Raw genomic sequence first — 10,108 nt, 5'->3', positions numbered from 1 at the left:
TATTGTACCAAGAACTGTACAAATACCAAATGTTTCTCTCAGAATCTTTACCTCTCTAACTTACATACGCATGCGTATATGTACGTATGCACACATATAATGTGTCAGTAGACTTCGTCTTCCCAAAAGAATCCAGTGCACTAATACGTATCAATATGTATTATTTGATAACAACATAAATGACTCTCAAAATAATTATGCTGGCTGAAAGAAGGCAGAACAAAAAGGGTGCATCCTGCCTGGTTCCGTTCACATAAAACCTCGAAAATGTGAACTACTCTGTAGTGACATAAAACGTCTCATTGGTTGCCTGGGGAGGTGGGGAGGGGAGAGAGGAAAGAAATACAAAGTGACCAGAGGAACATTTGGGGAGTAATGATTAGGTTCATAATTTTGGAACTATTGTGTATCTTAGTTGTCTCGTTGGTTACACGACTGTATGCATTTCTCAAAACTCAACTGAATTTTACTATAAATAAATTTTTAAGAAGTGGAGCCTTATAACCACTTTACCATCCCCTTCTAATCTTTTAAAGTTTCATAGGTATTATATCTGAATAGATTAAAAATTCCTCCAGACGATGTTATAATTTTTTCTTTCAACAGTCCTACATATTTTAAAGAACTTAAGGGGAGGAAAATAGTATTTTATACTTACTATTTCTGTTTTGCATCTTTATTTCTGAAGTTCCAAGATTCTCTTTGGTATCATTTATATTCACCCTGAAGAACTCCCATTAGCATTTCTTTTAGATCTGTTGATGAATTCTCTTAGCTTTTCTTCATCTGAGAATATCTTTATTTTGCTTTCATTCCTGAAGAATATTTTTGCTGGATATAGAATTCAGGTTTGGCAGTTCTTCCCTTTAAGCGATTTAAAGGCATTATTCCTTTCTCTTCTGCCCTCTGTGGTTTCTGCTGAGAAATCCACAGTATTCAAATTCTTGTTTTATATATATTATGTTTCATTTTGCTCTATCTTCTTGCAGAATTTTTCTTTATCTTTAGTGTTCAGCAGTACTATTAACTGTCTAGGAGTGATTTTCTTTATGTTTATACAGTTTGGAGTTCACTGAGTTCTTGAATGTGTAAATATATGTCTTTGATCAAATTTTGGGAAGTTTTCAGTAATTATTTATTCAAAAATTACTTACTGCACCAATTTCTTTTTCTGTTCCCTCTGGACCTTTAGTGACATGACTATTAGACATTTTTATATTGCCCCAGAGATCTTGGAAGCTTTGTTCATAATTTAACTTTAATTTAAAAAATCTACATGGGGTGAATGATTTGATAGAAATAAGCACAGAGAACTGTTAGACACCAAGGAGGTACACCCAATCCCTGGGGTCAGGGAAAGCTTTCTGGAAGAGGTGATGTCTAAGCCGAAACCTGATGGATGAATACAATTGGCCAAATGAAGGAGGGAGGGACCAACAGTGACAGGCAATGAGAATGACGTGTGCAAATGCAGGGACTTGCAAGGGAGCATGGAATGCTTGGAGAAAAACAATTTGTTACGGTTGAAACATATGGTGCCAATGTGGGAATGATGAAAGATGACGTTCAAGCAGTAAACGGAACGAATCATGAGAGGTCTTATATTTCAGGATAGGCATTTTTGACTTAACCAATCCCGAGGACAACTGGGAAACAGAAAAAAAATTTTTTTAATGTGAATGGAGTTTCTTTTTCTTCTTTTTTGCTTTTCTGAATTTTCTCATGTTTCTATATTGGACATGTATCATTTTTTATTATAACAGCTTTAGTAAAAATATAATTCACATATCATACAACTCATCAATTTAAAGTGTACAATTCAATGGTTTTTGGTTTATTTACAGAGTTGAGCAAACGTTACCACAATCAATTTTAGAACAATTACATCACTTCCAAAAAAGAAACCCTGTACTCCCCACTTCCTCCTAATCCCCTTCTCCTCCACTTTAGGAAACCACTAATCTACCTTCTGTGCCTATGGATTTGCCTATTCTGGACATTTCATGTAAATAGGGTTATACAAAGTGTCGCTTTTTGTGTTTGGCTTCTTTTTTTTTTTTTTTTTTGCGTTACGCGGGCCTCTCACTGTTGTGGCCTCTCCCGTTGCGGAGCACAGGCTCCGGACGCGCAGGCTTAGCGGCCATGGCTCATGGGCCCAGCCGCTCCGCGCCATGTGGGATCTTCCCAGACCGGGGCACGAACCCGTGTCCCCTGCATCGGCAGGCGGACTCTCAACCACTGCGCCACCAGGGAAGTCCCTGGCTTCTTTTATTTAGCACAATATTTTCAAGGTTCGTCTATACTGTAGCATGGATCAGTACTTCATTTCTTTTTATCTCCAGATAATATTCCATCATATGGACATACCACATTTTATTTATTCATTCACCAGTTGATGGAAATTTGGGTTGCTTCCCCTTTTTGGCTATTGTGAATAATGCTGCTGTGAACATTTGTGTACACGTCTTTGTGGGGACATATATTTTCAAGTCTCTTGGGTATGTAGCTACGAGTGGAATTGCTGGATCACACAGTAACTGTATGCTTAACTGTTTGAGTAACTGACAGATTGTGTTCTAAAGCAGCTGCACCATTTTGCATTCCCACCAGCAGTGTATAAAGTTTCCAATTTCTCCACATCCTTGCCAATACTTGCTATTATCTGTCTTCTTAATTATTTCCATCCTAGTGGGTGTGAAGTTGATATCTCATTGTGGTTTTGATTTGCATTTCTCTAATGGCTAAGAATGTTGAGCATCTTTTTTTTTTTTTTTCGGTACGTGGGCCTCTCACTGCCGTGGCCTCTCCCGCTGTGGAGCACAGGCTCCGGACGCGCAGGCCCAGCAGCCATGGCTCATGGGCCCAGCCGCTCCGCAGCATGTGGGATCCCCCCGGACCGGGGCACGAGCCCTCATCCCCTGCATCGGCAGGCTGACTCTCAACCACTGTGCCACCAGGGCAGCCTGTTGAGCATCTTTTTATGTGCTTATTGGCTATTTGTACATATATTTTTTTTAAATGTCTATTCAAATCCTTTGTCCATTTTTAATTGGGTTGTCTTTTTATTATTGAGTTATAGTTTCTCTTTATATATTCTGCATCTAATTCATTTAATAGATATGTGATTTGCAAATAGTTCCTCCCATTCTGTGGGTTGTCTTTTCTATTTCTTGATGGTGTTCTTTGAAGCAAAAAAGTTTTTAATTTTGGTGATGTCCAATGTATCTATTTTTGTATCTTTTGTTGTTTATGGTTTTGGTGTGATATCTAAGGAACCACTATCTAATCGAATGTCACAAGATTTATGCCTATGTCCTCGTCTAAGAGTTTTGTAGTGTCAGCTCTTTCATGTAGATTTTTGACCCATTTTGAGTTAATTTTTTGTATGTTGATATATAGCAAGGGTCCAAATTCATCCTTTTGCGTATGGGTATCCAGGTGTCTTAGCACCATTTCTTGAAAAGACTATTCTTTCCACCATTGTATAGTTTTGGCACTCTTACTGAAAGCCAGTTGACCACAAATGTATGGGTTTATTTCTGAGCTCTCAAGTCTATTCCATTGATCTATAAGTCTGTCTTTATGCCAATACTAGACTGTCTTGACTACTGTAGTTCTGTAGTAAGTTTTGAAATCAGGAATGGGAGACCTCCAATTTTGTACTTCCATTTCAAAATTGTCTTGGCTATTCTGGCTCTCTTGCACTTCCATATAAATTTTAGGGTAAGCTTGTAATTTCTGCAAAGAGCCAGCTGGTATTTTGTCAAGGATTGCTTTGAATGTGTAGATCAAATTGGGTAATGTTGCCATCTAACAATGTTAAATAGCATTTAACTGAACAACATCAAAATGAACATGGGACATGCATTACTTTTTAGATTAAAGTAAAACTAATATTATTTGTCTATAAAATGGTGCACTAACCTCATTTAAGGTCCCCTCTCAGCAAGTGCCCCATCTCCCTCTTGTGTCGTTTCTTTTTTTTACTTTTTTTTTTTTTTTGCGGTACGCGGGCCTCTCACTGCTGCGGCCTCTCCCGTTGCAGAGCACAGGCTCCGGACGCGCAGGCCCAGCGGCCATGGCCCACGGGCCCAGCCGCTCCGCGGCACGTGGGATCCTCCCGGACCGGGGCACGAACCCGTGTCCCCTGCATCGGCAGGCGGACTCTCAACCACTGCGCCACCAGGGAAGCCCCGTGTTGTTTCTAACTGGTCCTTTAGAAACAGAAACAAAGACCTTGCTATTAGAACTGGGGCATATCAAAAAGAGGCAGTTCTGAGAATTCTTGGTTTTGTAGACTCTCTGTTGTATAGTCCCATGCTGTGCAAGGGTAGAGGAAAACTATCATTTATCAAGAGCATATTGTTTGCCAAGTCCAGTGCCCTGCATTTTCCCACAACATGGCCTCATTCGATCTATACAATGACATTTTGCATGAGTACAACAATTCCAGTTTTACAGATGATGAAGTGAAAGCCTTGGGAGGCTAAGATACTGGATCAAACTCATAGGGCTATTAGGTGGCAGAGGTGGGATTTGAAACAAAGTTATTCTAACTCCAGAGCCTCTGATAGTCCCAGTGCTCCCATGCCCTGACACCACTGAGACTATGGAAACATCTGTCCAAACCCCTTTTAAACCTGCTTCCCAGACCTAGCAGAGGGGTCTCACCTCCTTTCTCTGGACCTTCTTAGGCTGTTGAGTTGCTCCCACATTCTCCTTACAGATGTCGAGGGTCACAAGGGAAGTCTGTAGTCTGTGCCAGGGTTCTTATCCCAGCTAACCTGGACTCTGGCACAGTACAACTCTCCAGAGGAGCTCTGCCCAGAGATGGGCATTGCCTTTTGTCCCAGGGCTGGGCCTATAGACAAACCAACAACACTCATACTTTTGGATTTTAGGGTAGACCTCTCACCTGGTAAAACCTTTGGGATAAAGGTCTCAGTGACAATTGTGTAAAGAACCCATTTTACCCCGTAATGGAAAATTTCTGTGTGTCTATCTCTAGACCACTATAAGGCCATTTCCAAGGATTCTGAATATATTGAACCCATCGAGGTTATTGGCCAAGGACCATACCTTCTTTCTTAAAAAATTTATTTATTTTTTAATTGAAGTATAGCTGATTTACAATGTTGTGTTAATTTCTGCTGTATAGCGAAGTGATTCAGTTATACATATACACATTCTATTTTTAATATTCTTTTCCATTATGGTTTATTACAGGATATTGACTATAGTTCCCTGTGCTATACAGTAGGACCTTGTTGTTTATCCATTCTATATATAATAGCTTACATCTAATAACCCTAACCTCCTACTCTATCCCTCCCCCCACCCCCACCCCCTTGGCAACCACAAGTCTGTTCTCCCTGAAGGACTGTACCTTCTTGAGCATCAAGGAGAGAGGAGAATTAGCTTACCTTCCTGGATGGAGGCTGGCTTGCAGCAATTGGAAGGGCAAATCCAAACACTACAAAATAGAGAACACGGTGTGATTTCTTCTGAATGTTGCCCAGTACAAAGATGCCCTCCCCTCTTTATCAGTCTGTGCATTCTTAGCCTCAGAACTAATTATATCATTGGCCTTATATGCTTTTCCTATGGGATCATCATACGGGGAGAGTTTGCAATCACGAACTACAGTCAATGTTCTTCAGCATCTTTTTTCCACTCCCTACTAGCATAGGGATCATTAATTTTGATTTATTGATGTGACTTTGTTATGTGGTTCCCATATCTCTCCATGGATCTATAAGCAGGGGTCATGGCTTCTGTTTAGAAAGTATTAGACAAGCTTTTGAACTTGATATGAGGATCCACATGAAGGGCATATAATGGAGAGCAAGGGGGTCCATGCCGATGGTGCCAGAGAGTCCATGGAAAGGATTTAAGAAGGGTCATGACATGGTCAGGTTTGCTTTTCTGAACAAACACTAGCACAGTGTGAATCAGAAGAGTGCCAAGAATGGAAACTAGGAGACTGGTTCCTTCAGGCCTTCCTTATTTATTTTGCTGTAATATTCCCCAAATATTGGGGATAAAGAGTAAGGGATAGTTTAAAAGATATTTAATAGGAGGAATCATAAGAACTTGGTAGCTGAGGAGACAGTAGGGGTAAATAAAAATGAAGAGAAGCTCAAGGATTATGCCTAGATTTCTGACTTGGGTAATTATGGGAGACAGAACACAGGGAGAGGCTCTGATATGGTGAATATGAGCTAATGCATTCAGTTTGTGACAGTTTGAGTATCGAGTGACTTTGGGACACGTTAGTGGAGATTTCAAGTAGGTAGATGTATTTACAATTAGGATCTGAAGCATAGAGGAGACATATGGGCTGGAGATATTAATTTGGGAGTTATGATATAGGTGGGGATAGGAGACTTGGGTGTGAATAAAATAAACCATGAAAGAATCCTGGGAAAACACCTACATGTGAAGGATGGTTGGAAGTAGGACTCTGAAAAGGGAACTGGAGAAGTGGAAGACAGAGAAGTAAGAGAATGATCAGGAAAGAGTGGTCACAGAACCAAGACAAGATAGGGTTTCAAGAAGAAAGGAACAGCCAACATTCACTGAGTCAACTAAGGTTTATAGAATGACTGCTGTGTGCCTGGGGATGCCTCAGGGAATTAAAAAAAAAGATATTTGCCCTGGTGGAGCTTACATTCAACTGGGAAGAGTCAGACAACAGATAGAAGAAATAGATGAAATGGTAGAGCGTGAAAGAAGTTGATAGACATTATGAGGAAAAGGACCAGAGGAAGCATATCAGGAATTCTGGTGGGGGGAAAAGCAGTTGAAATGGGGTAATCAGGTAGACCTCGTTGAAAAAGAAATATTTGAGCAAAGACCTAAAGGAAGTGAGACATGAGATGTGTGGCTACCTGAGGGAAGTGTTTTCCAATAAGAAGGAACAGTCATCACAGAGGCTCTGAGGCAAACACATGGCTGAAATGTTTGGGAACTAGCAAGGAACCAGTGTTCCTGGAGCAGAACGTGCGAAGGGGAGAATAGAAGGGGATGAAAGGGGGGGGGTACACACAGTGGAGGGCCTTTTAAGTCATTATAAGGACTTTGTCTTTACTTTGAGAGGAATATGAAACCATTGGAGAGTTCTGATTTATGTTGAATGTCCCGTTGAGACTATAGTTAGGCAAGCATAGAAGCAAGGAGACCAGTTAAGAGGCTACTGTAACAATCCAAGCAAGAGATGAAGATGCCTTGGATCAGATTGGTTGTGGTAAAGGTGGTCAGATTTTATATACATATATTCACAAATACACACACACACACACACACACACACACACACACACACTCTCACACTCAAAATCCTATGCAGATGGTCCCTGAATTATGATGTTTCCACTTACAATTTTTCGACTTCACGATGGTGCAAAAGCAATATGCATTCAGTAGAAATCATACTTTGAATTTTGAATTTTGATCTCTTCCCAGGCTAGTCTCTTGTGATGCTGGGTAGTGGCAGTGAGCCGCAGCTCCCAGTCAGCCATGCGATCGTGAAGGTAAACCATTGATACACTGACAACCATTCTTTACCCGGACAACCATTCTGTTTTTCACTTTTTTTTTTTTTTTTTTTTTTTTTGCGGTACGCGGGCCTCTCACTGTTGTGGCCTCTCCCATTGCAGAGCACGGGCTCCGGACGTGCAGGCTCAATGGCCATGGCTCACGGGCCCAGCCGCTCCGCGGCATGTGGGATCTTCCCGGACCGGGGCACGAACCCGTGTCCCCTGCATCGGCAGGCGGACTCTCAACCACTGCGCCACCAGGGAAGTCCCCTGTTTTTCACTTTTAGTGCAGTATTCAATCAATTACATGAGACCTGAAACACTTTATTATCAAATAGGCTTTGTGTTAGGTGGTTTTGCCCAACTGTAGGCTCATGTAAATGTTCTGAGCACATTTAAGGTAGGTTAGGCTAAGCTATGATATTTGGTAGGTTAGGTGTATTAAATGCTCTTTCAGCTTACAGCTTAAAATGCTTTCAACTTACACTGGTTTATTGGGATGTAACCCCATCATAAGTCGAGGAAGATCTGTTGTTTCTTTTTAGTCAGTTTCATTGAAGTATAACTTAAATACAATAAGGTTGCCCAATTTTAATTGCATGGTTCAGTTATAGGTCAGCTATGTATTATATGGATGCTGTAATGCCTCCTGCTAAAATTAAATTGAAATAGCTGGATTTTCCCCAAGAGTATTGTCTTATGGCTTTAAGAGTATTACAGAATGGATTTGGCAATATAGGAAGGGAAAAGATTTGGTAACTATTAAAGAACTGGTTATTTCAGCTAAAGATGGATAAGGACTTGAAATACAAATGTGAGGCACACAGCTGGATGCTATCCCCAGACGCAAGCCACCGGTGTTAGCAAAGATTTCTTGCTTTTGGATGGAGGTGGGGAAAAAATGGGGTGCATACTCACACCGTCTACACACTTCACCAACCAGGGCCCTCCCAGTCTGGTCCTACATAGGACTAGAAGGTCTCTAACAATGGTTACTGCACTATGGAAGAAATACTTCTCCGCATTTGGACTGCCAGCTGAAATTCACTCAGGGCAGTGGCTACTCTTTTTTTTTTTTTTTTAAACTAATAGGGGAAAGTTCGGTGGGGAAACAGGTATTTATACAATCTCAAATTGTGTCCCCACAAAATATTTATTAATTACTTTTTTTAAACATCTTTATCGGAGTATAATTGCTTTACAATGGTGTGTTAGTTTCTACTTTATAACAAAGTGAATCAACTATACATATACACATATCCCCATATCTCCTCCCTCTTGCGTCTCCCTCCCACCCTCCCTATCCCACCCTCCCTATCCCACCCCTCTAGGTGGTCACAAAGCACTGAGCTGATCTCCCTGTGCTATGCAGCTGCTTCCCACCAGCTATCTATTTTACAGTTGGTAGTGTATATGTGTCCATGCCACTCTCTCACTTCGTCCCAGCTTACCCTTCCCCCTCCCCGTGTCCTCAAGTCCATTCTTTACATCTGTGTCTTTATTCCTGTCCTGCCCCTAGGTTCAGATAAAGAAGATAGGGCAGTGGTTACTCTTGAAGGTGCTCCAATTGGCCCGGATATTTTAAAAGGATAATAATAATAATAACTACCATTTATTGAGTACCTACTTTGTGACCAAATGAGCATTGTGATATGTCAACTTCTTCATTCCTCACAGCCCCATCATGTATATTTATCCTATTTTTATAATTGCTACTAACACTTAGATAAGAAAAGTGAAATGCAATTGTAGCCCTGAAATCTAAATTCATAATCCCATGTCAACCTCAGGGAGATCCATAATTTACAAGATTCGAGTGAATTGACAGCACATGGTCCAGTCTATTTGAGGCAAGAGCAAAAAGACATGGTGGGGGCCAGGATGGAGCATTCTTGGTACTGGGGTGCTACCCTACTAGGAGTGATGATTTTACTCTCATTATTTTATTTTTGGTGGGAAAACCCACTACCCGGAGACTTCTATGGGGCAGGAAGTGGAAGGTATGGAAATTTAGGAAGCTGATATAATATATATCTAGACTAAAGTAGAAACTACTAGAAACACGCAGATTACCACCCCCCAAGGCATTTTGCAGCAACCTTGAATGGAAGAAGCACCAGAGCAATGTTGAAGTATGATGACAGGAGCTGCAGGAAGGGATGCTGAGTGATGTTGAAGAATCAGGGGCCTCCCTGGTGAGCCCCAAATGGTTGCCCTATCCATAGACAGGGAGAAAAATGGGGTGAACCTATCACAGTGGGTCACAGTGTGTACTCCAGCCAATAGGTAATTAAGGGAAAGCCACTGGGCCACCGTCCACATGCCGGCCAGAAAAGTAAGTGCCCCTCCAGGCAGGGTTCATTCCTTTACTTCTTAAACACTTCGAGTCTGAGGAGCAAAACTTGTACTTGGTCTGGAGGGGCCACGTCAGGTGTAGCCAGGCACCCATGACAATGACGAAGAACAACATGGTTGGGAATTATTCATTATAGTATGTGTGTGTGATTGGGAATTATTCTTTATAGTGTGTGTGTGTGTGTGTGTGTGTGTGATTGGGAATTATTCTTTATA

Source organism: Monodon monoceros, unplaced genomic scaffold (assembly GCF_005190385.1).
Source record: "Monodon monoceros isolate NGI ecotype Baffin Bay Population unplaced genomic scaffold, NGI_Narwhal_1 Super_Scaffold_22, whole genome shotgun sequence".
NCBI lineage: Eukaryota > Metazoa > Chordata > Mammalia > Artiodactyla > Monodontidae > Monodon > Monodon monoceros.
Note: the sequence above shows the minus strand (reverse complement) of the source record.